This window comes from Anser anser (genome assembly GCF_964211835.1).
Source record: "Anser anser genome assembly, chromosome: 1".
Taxonomy (NCBI): domain Eukaryota; kingdom Metazoa; phylum Chordata; class Aves; order Anseriformes; family Anatidae; genus Anser; species Anser anser.
The window spans coordinates 156539166-156554126 of record NC_139720.1 but is presented as its reverse complement, the minus strand read 5'-3'; the positions used below and the strand labels follow the sequence as shown (position 1 = coordinate 156554126).

General features: G+C 41.4%; 1 protein-coding gene across 14 annotated transcripts in view; it reads left to right on the top strand.

Annotated features, from left to right (window-relative positions):
- Positions 1-8945: 8945 nt before the first annotated feature.
- The window catches only part of MBNL2 (muscleblind like splicing regulator 2), a 109843-nt gene continuing 103827 nt past the window's right edge, over positions 8946-14961 (top strand). For 8 of the 14 annotated variants that reach the window (XM_083800194.1, XM_083800195.1, XM_083800190.1 and 5 more), the window contains exon 1: positions 8946-9086. The gene's annotated coding sequence lies outside the window, so the exon portion shown is untranslated. Of the gene's footprint in view, positions 9087-9687; positions 9714-14961 lie in introns of those variants that run through there. The other 6 variants (XM_083800197.1, XM_083800199.1, XM_083800192.1 and 3 more) reach the window with 3 other exon arrangements.

Here is a 14961-nt window from a genome sequence, read left to right as displayed (position 1 = left end):
TTGTAGACATATTAAGGTAAATGTTTTATCCATAAGGTAAATTGAGATAAATATATATTACATATTTATATACTATCTATCATACCTTCTCCTAGCATCACAAACCGCAACTGAACTTTCATTGATGAAGTACCATGTTTCCATAGTGCTTCCAGGTAAAACATGTTTCACAGCTTCATTTTTAAGTTTTTCCCCTATATAAAGCTTTATTTAAGTTTTTAAAGTAAAGAAGACTTTAAACTGGGTAGGCAGAGGACTTCCACCGTTAACTTCTTTTGAGTTATGTTGTTTTAAAAGCCGGGGCACTCAGTAAGTTGTAGGAGAGAAAAAAAAAACAAAGATAAAATACTGGGGATCATACCTAACGTATACATAACTATTCAGATTTGTAAAACACAGTGTAGACGTTTGTTTAAATGTAGACATCCATTTAAGTGTAAAAAGCATATGTTTAGCATACTTAAGATACTATTTGTACCCCACATGCTCTAAATTTGGTCCAGAGTAGCAGGATCACAATTAAAAATAGCATGATACCAAATAAATTTTATTCCATTTGTAACATATCAAGTACAGGATTTCCCCATTCAGTGCCAGATACCCTATTAGTTAACCTATAGATACATTGCTTCTTCGTAGTGCACTCTTGGGTTTATCCACAACGAAACGTTTATATGAATCATACATTAGTGGAGAATAGTGTAGATGTGAAAGCATGTATCATTTTCCCATCTGCAACTTTGCTTCATATTGCTATCTCTATTGATTTTGAAATAAAAAACCCTTCTGTTTTTTCCCTAATCAGTTGCTCAGTTCCAGTCCCATGTTCTGCCAGGGTTGCACAACTTTATCATGTCATCTGCAGCTACTAGCTGGTCTCTCCGAGCACTTGCTCCCCGATTGCCCTGCCTGTGCTAATTCACAATCCAGATGGTGCAGTCGGAACTGGGACACTCACTCGGTACTGACTGGCTGCGAACCTGCTTCATTGCAGTTGGGACAATTATATCATGCCCTTTTCCCAGGATTTTTTTTCATTTAAATGGATTAGCTGCCTCTCGTTTTCGGCTCATGTCAGAATCTGCACAATTGCATTCTTGGTTATGTTACTTTTGCACCTCTGTGTTTCCAGAAATTTTCAACTCTTTTTTTTTTTTACACCATTACTGAGGTTCAGCTACATAGTAGGGCACCTGTGCTTATCAATGCATTGCATGTATAAGGAAATGAATTATTTAAACATTATCCATTTGCAGCAGTGCTGCATAAGTATAAAACTCTGACATGACTTCTGTGAAGTTGTGCCAGTAGCTTTAGGTATCTGTTAAGTATTCATTGAGTGTATCCCTATAAGAGTCATTTGCACATTTTAAAATTTTACTACTGTCTATGAGCCAATGGATATTTCAGTGCTTTGTTCTGTATTTCAAAGGACAAATTCTAAAAAATATTTGCATTTTATTCCTAGGTAATTTTAAAATCAAAGCTCTTAAACAGCTGTCATTCTCAGACATTTAGTAGGAGAAACACCACCAGTATATATTATATGGGAGAACAAGTCTCTTTCAGAAAAAAAATCCAAACGTGTAAGTGTATACTTAAAATCATCTCTCTTCAGCAGGCCACTTAAACATACCAAGGCTCCACTGGAACGTCAAGACATACTGAAGTGGTCTGACAAATAGTGATAGACTTAAACAAATGCTTACTGTTAAGTGCTTTGTTGAAACTGCATTCAGCAATGTAGTTCTCACCCTGTAAATCATTAAATAGACGTAGGTGAAGCTGTAAAGTATGAGTTTTAGAAACCTTAATAATGAATCTGAGAAAACTTCTCTGCTGATGAACTAACAACAGTTAAAACCATGTATGCTATCTTTCTACAGTTACACAGTTTGATTACATTTACATACACAAATGATATATTAAAAAGCATGTGTAGAAACATAGAATCATAGAATCATTAAGGTTAGAAAAGCCCTCCAAGATCACCTGGTCCAACCATCCCGCTACCACCAATGTCACCCACTAAACCATGTCCCCAAGCACCACGTCCAACCTTCCCTTGAACACCCCCAGGGATGGCGACTCCACCACTTCCCTGGGCAACCCGTTCCAATGCCTAAAACAGAAGCACAATGGAGATTTGTATAAAAATAGTGAGGATATGATTTTAAAACTACATCTTACCTATTAGAGGAGTATCTGTAGCATTAAATTTTGCACAGATTTAGCCAATGTTGAAGCAAATAGTACAGTTTGACCTCCTGATACTATGAGTTTAGGAGGATATGGCCTTGATGTAGATTCTATTTTAATGCAGGTCTGATTGGATTATTTCTATGGTCTCTACTAGCCTCAAAAAGCTACGGAGTAAAAGGTGAGAAAATAGGTTTTTCTGTATGTAAATTATCAAAACATTTTGATATTACCCTATGACATGTTTTTTCATGGTTAATCTAATGAACTACATATAAAACATCACACAGAAAATACATAGCATTAGTTAATCCCATGTAGGAAATATTTTCTGGACATGACATATGGAAAAAAAAATAAGTGACAAGCTTCACAGAGAAGGATTATTGTTTTTAAACTTTCTTAATGCAATATGCCCTGCTCCCAAAGGGAAAGACTCATTATCAGACCTCTTGACAGACAAAGAATAGTTAATTTTCACTCTGAACGTTGCTCTGTTGTTTATGTATTTCTGATTAGAATCTGATTACACTCCATTTGCGTAAACATGTAATGTTGCCACCAATATCCATCTATGAAACTCAAAAAGAGCTAATTACCCAAAGCTTAGAGTAATTGTCATCATAATGGACAGAAACATGGCTTTGAAGTAGGAAGTGTTAACAGAAGCTGCCAGTTGTTCAAAGATATCCAGTTGGATATGTAAAAGGCCATGATTTAATTAGCATGTAAAGCTTTTACTGGGCAGAAAGCCATCCTGGTTAAAAAATGAAATGAGGAAATGAGAAAATATAAAATCAGTTTGTAAAGACTCAGGTGGGAAAAAAAAAAGACATTAATGACAGGGATTAAAAGTAACAAGACAGAAAAAAAGAAGTTACTTGCTGGAATACTAGTGGGCAACTGGATTAAATGCAGTAAAAGGGCTCTTTTAATTAGTATTAGGTGGAAAAGGAAAGAAGAATCCTACATTAAGTATTCATGAAGTATGGTGAGTAAAGAGTATGAAAAAAAAATATAGTTCCATAGATTTCTGTTTGGTATTTGGAACAAAGAAATTATGTATCCACATGAGAAAGTGGCAAATAGAATAAAAATCACCTGCAGGAAAGCAAGCAGGGCAGGATCTGTTCAAACTAAATTTCAGCCTTTAATAGAGCTAGATGAGTACCTGTCTTCAGCTGCTACCAATATATTTCTTCAGGTCATGGGAAATTCCAGAGGAGCATTATCAAAACTTTCTCAGTTTTTGCAAGCTTGAAAGGACCTATTGAATAAATACCAGATGTCATTCATAACCATAGCAAAGAGATTGCTAATTTGTGATCTTATCCAAAAAAATTAGAGGCTAAAATATAATTAAGATAAGTCACCATGGCATCACAGAAGGTAGGTCTTACTGAAGTTGTGTTGCTGGGGGGCTGTCTGTGCTCCTTAGCTTGCTTTGAGAAGTTTATAATTCTGTGTACCGAGGACAACTGTGTTCACATAATAGCATTGATTTCTTCAAAGCATTTTAGTCAATACCACAGTAACACTTTGATTTAAGAGAACATCCATTATATGCAATTAACATTGCATGGATTAAAAACTGACTCACTGGTAGATCTCCAGATGTCACTGCTAATGAAAAGACATAAACAAAGACAGTTATTGTGCTGAGGTTTTTTTTACCCAGAGACTGATTTTTTCCCAATACTTTTATCAACGGTCTAGACAACATAAAATATTGTGATAAAGTTTGCAGATAATGGCAGATATTGAAGAGTATGTATTTTTTTGCCAATGGGGCTGAATCATCTGATTGAGAGTTACAGTCTAACAAAAGGCAAATTAAAGGAGACAAATACAATTTATTACACATAGGCTCTGATGATACTAGCCATATCTATAGAGTAGGAGACTTGGAAAGGAATTTTACAATGCGAGGCTTGAGAAATGCAGTGCATGCAGCTTATCAGAGGTTGAAGAGAATTAAACTGACTGCTAGGTATAGCAAAAAGGAAGTGGGAGATCTCAGTCCTGGCTGGCTTTGCAACATGGATATCAAAGGTACCGCATTGTTGGGTGGCTGGAAGTTTGAAGAATAAAAGCAAGCCTGAAATGAGAGACATCCTGTTGTCAACAAACGTGACTGTTGGAATAGGTTACTGGGGAAGGCAGAGGACCCATGCTTATTAGGTATGTGAAAACCTCCTTGGAATTCTTCTCAACACACTCAGCTTAGCTTTGTTTCAGAGTGGATGGTCATAGCATTGCCTGTTCCTTTTGGTTGAGGAGTTCATGAAGTTACGTGTATACAAGTAAACTGCACAGGGCAGTGGTTTGGGCTGAGCGTTGACTGTTGGTGTTGGACCCTACTGTTCAATGATTACCTAGTACATGGTATAGTTTACACAGCAACTAATGCTCTTTCAGACAACACTGAGCAAGTGAACGGGCAACACCGTCCCCTAAGCTCAGGGAATAATGACACGCACCAGGCAGTACAGATGCGGCCAGCTTTACTGGGCACAGAAGAAGGTTCAGCAATGTGCATGCAATGCACACTGTGTCACTTGTCCATAGGATGAGAGTCAAGGCCTGTCCCATCTAGCAGTGTAAAGATGTCCCTTTGCAGAAGAATACCAGCACTGTGTTGTCCTGAACATGTTCATTACATTTGTAGCTCTTCATTAAGACAATGAATGTATTAAAATCTTGTATGTCTGGACTTCAGCTGGTTGGCTGCTATAGTAAGGGAAGGCTCCTCTCTGTTGCACAATAGCCCCGTTGTATTTTGGGAGTTATCTCCTTTGCATTTTCTGTTGGGGTCATCTGGAGATATGGCACCACTGCAAATTAAAGAAGAAGCCAGCCTCTACCGGGCCCTTGGTCAACTCTGATTTCTCCTTTTCTTTGAGCGTAGCATGCAAAGCTCAGTCTGCTGCAGGATAGGACAGTTTCTGCTGAGACTGCTGAAAATGAGAAAAAAAGTCATTGGGCTGGCTCTCTGTGGTTGTGTCTAGATAAAATTTAACAGCACATGGCATATGGTGTCCATAATCTATTTGTGCTCTATGGGCTCAAGTGTTGAAATATTGAAGGTCTGTGAAACTTCCTAATAAATATATTGCCAGAGTATTTGAAGTATTATTTCCAAAAGCAATCCAAACAGATGGGGCAGATGGTCCAATTGTCATACGAACAAATTTAACGTCACATGCATGAAAAAAAGGCATTGCAAAACTTGTAAAGAAGAAATTTGCAGACCTTCTTTCCTTGGGTGATTGCTTTACACAAACTTTGGGTGAATTGTTTATGGAAATCTGATGCTCCAACATTAAATAATAAGCAAATTAATCTATTAACTTGTATAAGTTCATAAGTAATTTTCATGTGTTTTCTCATGAAAGAAAAAGAGAAAAGGAGAAAAGGAGAGAGAAAAGAAAAAGAAAGAAAGAATAAAGAAATAAAAAGAAAAAAGAAAAAAGAAAAAAAAGAAAAAAGAAAAAAGAAAAAGAAAAAAAGAAAAAAGAAAGAAAAAAGGAAAAAAAAGAAAAATGAGAAAAAAGAAAGAAGGAAGGAAGAAGGAAGGAACGAAGGAAGGAAGGAAGGAAAGAAAGAGAAAAAGAAAGAAAAGTATAGCACTGGCTATGCTTCTGTAAGTATGCTTCTGTATGTATATATAGGTGTCTACATATAGGAATACTTCATACTCAGGTGATTTTTGTGTTCTTTACAAAAAAAGTGAGACAGAGTTGAACTCACTTGACTGCTTTTAAAACATCCATTTAATTTCAATTTGTATAGAGAGGAATAATTTCAGTGAAAGCATGCCAACTTTCCCTAGCTGCAGCATGTGAACATATAGATACTAAGAAGTTGTAATGTTTATTTAAACTGGTGGTCTTGGAAATCAATGAACAAGAGTTCATGTCTGAACTTACAAGTTTGCCAGAATAGGCTATTGGATATTTATGGTTACCTACTGTATTTCAACTAAAAGCATGGCTTATGTTAATATAGGCTCAAGTTATTTCATTTCATACATCCTCCCTTGCATGAAATTCTTTAACTGTTTTGGGGCTCCAAAGAAAGGGGTTGCACAGCGTACAGCCTGTGCACGCGAGATTTCTAGTGTCACGTAACATTCAAGCAAATTACTGGAACCCCAATGTTTGAAATTCATGCGTGAAGACACATGGGGGCACTACTGGCTGCTGGTGGAAAATTAATGTCTTCTGGCACCTTCTGGGGGCTGGCTGCTTTGCCCTCCTGGGCTCTGGGTGTGTGGCATTGTTGACACTGTAAGCACCAGAGGTGCCAGTGGTGCAGCAGGGCAGCATACGTAGGAGGCCAAAAGAACGGATCTCATGCTCTGTTAAAAGAATTGAGAGATCTGTTTTAAGTGTACTCAAAATGTCTTGTTATGATTTTAGCATTTTGTGAAATATTAATGGCCCTACTCGCATGCCTTGTTTGGTATGAGAGTATTTGTGGTATGCCATTAATAAAAAGCAATAAGGCAAATGAGATAAAAAAGCTGAAAATAGTAAAGAGTTAATGGTATTTAAATTTGCCTTATTTTCTCATAAATTTTCTAGACTGCGTCTCTCAAAGTAAGATAATATTGACTAAGCCTCATTAAACTGATTCAGAGTTTTTTTTTAAGAAACATGCAAAATTAATGAACCGTGTTCTAATATCAATAAGCCACTTTAGAACGTACATTGTTAAACTATTGCTACTAAAAGATACTCTCAATTGGTGGAGGGATGATTCAAAAGTAGCAAGATAAGGGCAAGCGCTAGGCAAGTGCTTAGAATGGCATGAAATTTATACAGGGAGTAGCTGGTTGAGAAAGGCTGCTATTGATGCTCACCCTGTACAGAAAGAGTCAACGTGAAGTTGTCATCACCACAAAGAAATGTCATTGAGGGATTATTAGCAAATACACTGTACGTAACACACGGGTAATTGTTCTACTTTTTTCGTTACTAATGAAGCTCGGATGGTCTGCAATGTCTGTTGTGGACATCACATCCAAGTGTCTTGTGGACACCAACAAGAATGATAAATATCTGCAAAACATGAGCATTTACTTCATCATACCTTTAGATGTATATGCAAAACAGTGTTGTAAACAGGATAATATCAGTTGTCCTCCACAAGAGGAAGACAAAATTTAATTGGGTTAATTCACAGAAAGAGAGGCTTAGGCAAAAACAGTTAATGGGCACAACAGCTTGCCTGGAGATAATATGCTCTTCACTTGAGGTTTTTAAAAGCATGGCAAAAAAAACATGTTAGACTTGACCTGAAATATGTTTAATACTGTTTCACTCTGAGTAGACGCCTAATAGAAGGCCTCCTGAGATCCTGCATTTTATGATGTCAGCTGTGTACTAAAATCTTATTGATGGAACATCCTGTTGAGGCTTTTTGCATATTTAACAATGTCTTTCTTGGTTCTCTCTTCTCTCATGTAATGAAGATTAAGGAAAAAAAAAAAAAAGTGCCATGAAAATATTTTACAACCTTAGTTATTTTCTTCTGCAGAAGTGCCATTCACCAAGGCCAAAATTGTACAAATGGAGGTAAAGAATTGGTAGAGATTTTGCTGGTGCTGCTCCTGGGCACCTGGGGACGACAGTCCTCAGCACTGGGATGAGCTGGAGCAGCAGCAGCAGATGATTTTATTTTTATTTTATTTTATTTTATTTTATTTTATTTTATTTTATTTTATTTTATTTTATTTTATTTTATTTTATTATTTTGCTTTTTTTTTTTTTTAAATTTTATTTTTCTCCTTTTCAAAGCCATTCTCCCTCCTATCAACTAGGGGAGGGTGCATGTTGTACTGGGTTCTTCCCGGTGGCATCCCCAGCTCTGGCTGATCTTTGTATTTATTCTATGCATTGTATTTCCCTTTCAAAGCAGAGTGATATTAACATGCTTTTCCTAATTGGTTTTACTCAAACACCTTTATTCACGGGGTCACCTTGAGCAAACTGGTTAGAGCCGATCTCCAATTAGCCTTAAAATATTAATTCATTGCACTGCTCATTACTTTAAAAATAAAATCTTTTTCTCCCTTTTTCAGCCTCTGGAAAAAGGAAGTGGATGAATCTAAAGGTTTACTGACTTTCTCAAAATGTAACACATTGTGTATGAACAGAAGCCTGCAAATTCAATAACCGATCCTTGCAAAAGACCCCGGGGGTAGATTAAAGGAATTTAGTTGAAATGGAGTGCAGATGCTTTCTGATTTACTTTTTTTCCCCTTGCATTGTGATGCTACAACAGTTTAAATTCATCTAGAGAGGTGCTCCTGGAGGTGTATGACTATCCCCTTCTTGCCTGACTTTCCAGAGAGCCTCCTCAGGGCCCCTGTGGGAACAGATCATGGGTCTCCTCATATGAGGCTCCCATCTGGAGCAGGGGGCAGCTGAGATAGCGTGGTAGCGTGTGGATACCTAAACACCAGGCAGCACTTCTGTGCTGTGACGGAGCACAGGCACAGGCTGCCACGGGAGGCTGTGGGGTCTCCTCCTTGGGGAGCTGCAGAAACCACCTGGACGCGGGCCTAGGCAGCCTTGCTGCAGCAAGGGTTGACCAGGCGGCCGCGGAGCCCACACAGCCCCGGTCAGCCTGCCCTGGAAGCCCTGCCGGAGCAAGGGGTTGACCAGGCGGCCGGGGAGCCCCGTCCCAGCCCGCACCGCCCCGCACCGCCCCGCTCGGGCCGTGGGGGAAGCGCTGGGGCCGGGGGGCGGGCCGGGGCGGGCCGGGGCCGCCCCTCCGGCAGCAGCCGCCGCCGCCGCCGCGGCGGGAGAGGCGAGGAGCCGCTGCGCGGAGGCGCCGCCGCCCGGCTGGGAGAAGCGGCCGCTCCCCGGCCCCGCTCTGAGGTAAGGCGGCCCCGCACCCCGCGGGGTTCCCCCCCCCCCCCGCAGCCCCTCTGCCGGGGACGTCGCCAATGTCCCCGGGAGCGCTCGGCTCGGCCGCTGCCCGGCCTCTCCTCCTCCTCCTCCTCCTCCTCCTCCTCCTCCTTCTCCTTCTCCTTCTCCTCTCCCTTCCCTCCCACGCCCGCAGTTCCCCCCCCCCGCGTGTTCCTCGTGGGACCCGGGTCCGTGGGCTCGGCGCGCGGCAGCGAGTTTGGGTGACTTTGCAAAGGGGGGTGCTCGGAGCCACCTTCCCCGAGCGGCACCCACCGCACACACACAACCCCTCCAGGGTGCTGGGGTACGCGCCCCGGGCCGCCCGCCCACCCACGCACCCACCCGTGTCGGTGAAGGCGATGGGGCGAGAGGCCGACGCGCCCCCCCAGGGGCTTGCCACGCACGCTGGGTGTCCTCCCCGCAGCCGGCGGCGTGCAGAAAGCCCGCACACGCAAGGAATGGGCACGTATGGGCGCACACGGCACCTATACGCGCACACGTATATTTTTCGAGCCGTGACAGCGTTGCCTACGGGCTTCTGTTTCGAGACGCTTTCCTTTCTGTTTCCCTCAGGCTTATTTGCATTTCTGCTCAGAGGTGAGCCCGGCAGCAGGAATGCGTGCTTGAAACAGGAGCAAGGAGCAACTCGCTCGCCTTTAATTCCCCCACAGAGGACGGCCACGTGGGATTTGCGCGCTGAAGCGAGCGTGTCGCGCCGGTGTACCTTGTTGGGGCTTGTAGGTTTTTTAAGCAGTGTGGATTTGCAGGCAGGAGCGGAAGTGCGATTAATTTCAAGCACGTGACTTGGCCCGGTGCTTATCATTTTAACGTGGCGTTCATACCTTGGTAAATATGCATAGATTTAGCCATCTGTCCTGCCTTTTCCCTTCTTGCATGCACATACCAGTGTGTGTGCACGTAAGTGAAAAATGTGCCTGTAGTAGGCTTTACGGCCAAATACGTGCTTAAACTCTTCTGGGAAATACCCTAAAGTTACTGTGGAGGACTGCTGGGAAGCTTCTTTGATACAGTCTTTTGACTATGTGTTTGTTTTCATTTTAACATTGCTTCAGCGATGCCAGTTTGTAACTTGCAATGCACTGGGTGTTAAGGCTGTTTGCATACACACACTACAGCTGGTACTGCTGCTGGAAAGCATGCCGTTCTTCCCGCTGTGGACAAGGCCCTTTTGTGTAGCGTCAGCTTTGTAGGCTCTTATAGGGTACGTGAAGCTGAGGAAGAGCCCTGCAGCCTCTCCCTTCCATCCTGTGGAGGTTTTGGGGACGCCAGCCGGTGCTGCTCATCAGATGCTGGCTGGAGCTCCAACGTGGGGCAAGCCAGTCTTTGGGTCTTGCCCGTGTTGCTGGCTCGTGCTATAGCTCATCTATGTGCAGGTGAAATTCGGAATACGTTTCCCTATGTCACCAGAGGAGTCGTCCCTCTGTGCTGGGCAGATACGTGGGTGGGCCACATGGCTTGTGTCACCCCAACGTGCTTTCCCTCTGAAACTTATCTCCGTTATCATTTATGGCCCTCTCTGAAGAAACGGCCTATTTTTAGACCTCGGTAGACCTGCCAAAATCCCAAATCTTTGGCATTGGTCTGTTTGGGATTGTGATGCTGAAATCTTCATTTGAGCATCATTTTCTTAAATTTGGCTTTTGCAGAATAACAGTTGTCATAAGAAGATTAAAAATAAAGTCTACTTGCTGTTAACACTTGGTGGGTGAAATTTTCATCTTGTCTACTACATCTGGTCTGTAGCTTCTCTGTTAGTTGCATAGTCTCTAGAATTGTAGCATGCAGTACCAAATAGACTGCCTTTTCTTCTAGCCTAGGGATTCTCAAACCGTAGTACATGTACCATAGCAAAAGTGGTATGTGAGGTGGACCAGTGATGTGTGACTGCTCCGGCTTTGGGAACCTTCCTAGTCTTGCTTTTTTCTTAGCTTGAAAGCTCAATTACAAGGCAGTGGAAAAAATTCTGTTAACAATTTATGGCAGGAAGAAGGAAAAGCATACAAAATTGGTATTCCTTTTGCTGCGTGATGGTGTTGGATGTTTTTGCATCCTCTGGGTAGCTCTTGGAATCTCAGCAATGCTTTATGATTATTTTTACTCCTTACACTGATGAGTAAAATTATAGAGCCTAATTTATTTAGGTTTGGCATGTTCTTACTGAAACTGATGCTATGCTAGGTGAATGAACAGTCTGCTTGTTTATACTACCTTCTATTTTTTTTTCCATTTTTAATAGGCCCCATAGGTCTTAGTGTGGTATTACTAGAAGGTTTCAGAATTTGGTTTAACCTGCCAATAAAAACAGAAACAAAGATCCACGAACCATATTAAACTTGTTATTGAATAAGGTATCTTAATACTGTCTGTTATCAGGGTAGAAACTTCACTTCAGATGGCTCCATCCAGTGCTACAATCACAGTTACTGCTCTTTTACATTTTTTTGTTCTGGCCATTTATTCGTAGCTCTGTGGTGCTGGAGTGAGTACTCAGGACACATGTGAACACACTACCTTCATCTTTGAAGAGTTATAAAGTAACCTAACTGGATTCCAAATCTCAGTATATTTTTCCTCATGCCCCTCTATCATATTTCAAACTCTTTCTGTCTAGTCATTACTCCTTTCCAGATGTCTTTTACTAATCAAATCTTTGCTGGATAACTTTTCCCCACATGAATTATTGTTCATTTTTTATAGGCATCCAATAAATTGAAATGCCTGATGAAATTTTCTTTTTTTTCTTTTTTTTTTTCCCTCTATTACCTTTCGTCAGTACTCTCCCACATTCATTTGCAACTTTATGTAAGTAGAGGTAGCTAGAAAGTGTTCATTAAAATGTCACTGAAGTGAAAGTCAGGAAAAGTGTTGATCAAAATACTTCTCATTTTCTAGTCACTCATTTCTTGTGAATAAACCTTTAAAAACAAAAATAATCTCCCTTTTAGACTACTGATATTTCCCCTGTGCTTTTTGCACAGTCTTGATCATTATGGATGGATTATTTGTGATAACTGGGTTTGACACCTTCAAAGCTTCAGAGAAACGTGATACTGAAACACTCAACTAAATTTGGAATAAAAACGCAGTCGGGTATGGCTCAAACAAATACAGGTATGAGGGAAGAGCAGGCATCCTCAAAGAGCTGGAAGTGGTGGATAATGCAGTAGTTTATCCCTGTCTTGCAGTTGCAGACCAACATTTTTGGCTCATGCTCGGTGACTGAAGGAAATTATTGTCAGGGATTGTTTTTCTGTGGAGCCCGAGGTAGCCCTTTTGCTGTCCGGGGCCTAGGCCACAGAGGGCTTTAAGACTGCAGGGCAGTTTTTGAGCACTGGGAGGATGCAGTCTGGGAGACAGGAGGATGAGAGTTGTGGTGGTGGTCTGCAGCTGTATTACTGGGGAAAGACACAGAATGTTATGGAGTAATAAAATTTCCTAGAGTGGAAGGCTTCATGGCCTGCTACAGTGTATTGCAGGCACAGGTCACTCTTTGCCTAGATAGAGCTGAGACAGCAATGCTGTCATTGAGTAATGTTTCAGTATGAAAGTATAATGTCAGTGTAAAGTCCAGAAATACTTCTGACCTATGACCAGTTGGGATCATGTATCTTAAAGCAACAAAACCAGAGTCTGTAGGTGGCTGCAGACTCTCAAGTGTTTTCCTTTGCTCGCTGGTGAATTCCAGGTTTAGATTTAACTTCAATTCAATTTAACTTCAGCCGCTCCTCAGCAGCAGGTCGTTTTGACAGTGCCGCAGCTGTTTGTGCTGAAAGATAAATAGGTCTTGTTGTCACCATATTGGAAGAACTAGAGACTGTTTCTGACGTGTTCACTTGCTGGTTTGATGCTGATGTTGGAAAGCAGCACGGAGAGCATTGAGCTTTGTAGGTCTCCACCGAGGAAGGCCGAGGGCCGGTGGAGCAGTTTCCCACTGCTACCAAATTATATTGCTGCTTCTTTTCAATTGCTCCTAGCTTATTCAGAAAGGACACAGACTTTATCATATTTTGTGGACTCTTGTGAGGTGTCCCCACCCTCTGGTGACAAATATTTCATGCCTGATGGAATCCGAAGGAGGTCTGGGAGGCTGAGTATGTATGAACCTGCATATCCTCCAATAGGAACTCATTAGATGTGCAGGAAGGTCCGGGCCCTCTCTTTAGTTTGGTGTCCCTGGTACATATCTTTAGGCTCAATTAGGCGAGCTGATAGTTGGCTTTGTTACTGACCTTTCTCAGGAAAGGGAGATGTGGCACTAGCTCAGGAGTGTGGCAAGGTTTTTACATTTTCAAGGAGGAAGGGAACTTGTGAGTATTTTGTTAATGGTTTAAGTCTGGAAAGAGTGTGGGTTGAATTCACAGGTCTTAGAAGAAAACATGTTTTGAAGAACAGGGATGTCAAAATGTACTCAGCTTGGTTTGTGAGTGAGGTGTTAGTGGGTATGGGTGAAGTGTGTTCTTGTTAGCTGAAAGGGGTTTCAAAGCGTGCACAAGGTTTTTATGAAGTAGGACATTTCCCTGCAGTGCTCTAAGTTTATATGGACATTATAGGCTCTGAGCATCAATGGCCTTAGCATAAGCTTTGATGAATTGGTTACTTGGCCATTATTTGCTCTCCTAAAATCTGGAACTTCTGTCCTATGTGTGTATATGAGAAATAGTCAAAAAATATCAAGGTGATTTTGGGTTATGCTACTGGAGCAGTGGTTATTGAGTTTTGACTGTGTTTTATGATCAGTGCTAGTGGCACCAGTTAACAGTTCCCTGAGCACTCAAGCCCTTGTCATGCTGGCATTTTGTGAACTGTACAAGATTTTGGAGTTTTTCAGCCTTTGCTCTACTATGGCTTTCTGTAGTTCCCAATTAACTGGGAGTTATTCCACTTGCTTGAATGAGGAGGTGCGTTTTCCAAAATGTTGTGATATTCTTAATCTTTAACTTCTCTGTCAGGTCCACAATACAGCCAGCTCTGCAGGTTGGACCAGAGGTGACCTGTGAAGGTGTCAAGGGAACCATGAGGAAATTGGCTTTTCATACAAAACATGAAAAGATGAATTCTGGAGACTTAGCATGTTTAGCCTTGTCAATATACTTGCTGAAATTCCCTAGATTTACCATTCTGGTACGTTTTGCTACCTTCCATTACAAGGTATTAGCGTTAGCCTTCCTAAATCTGTTCATCTATTGTAGCCTTTAAGTGAATAAATGTTAACTTTAGCTTTCCAGATTAGTGAAATATAATAAAAATGCCTTACTAGAAAGACCTTAGGTTTCATATTTGCAGAACAGGTGAATAAAGTGCTTCCTGCCATCTGTTTGTGCCTTGAGTCTTTGACTTAGCATCATGAGGGGGAAAAAAAGACGTAGGATTTAGATCTCCTGTAGACAGCTCTGGGTGATGCAATTCCAATCAGGTATTTCACTCTTGAGAATCTGTATTGCCTGTTGGCAGTTAGAGATAGGTCTTATGTTACTCAATTCATTCACTTAATTTCATAATGCTTTATGCTCTTTGCTTCCTGTTTGTGGTGGACTGTATTTCTCATGCTACTTACAGCTTGTAGAAGATATCTGATTTCTCTGGCTCTTTTCCAAATTTCTTGAACCGTCTATTCCAGTTTATACTTTTTTAGTCCATGGTAGTGGACTCTGTCATATGGATTGCTAGATGCCACAGGAGAAGTGTGCTTACCCTGGTATTCTTTCTGGAGCTACAAACTGACGAATTTTGGGAATGGTTAGACCTGGCAATGCATCCTGTGCGAGCAGTGGTGAGCGTGGACATGAAAGGTGAGGGCTTAATATCTGTGATGGTATAATTAGGG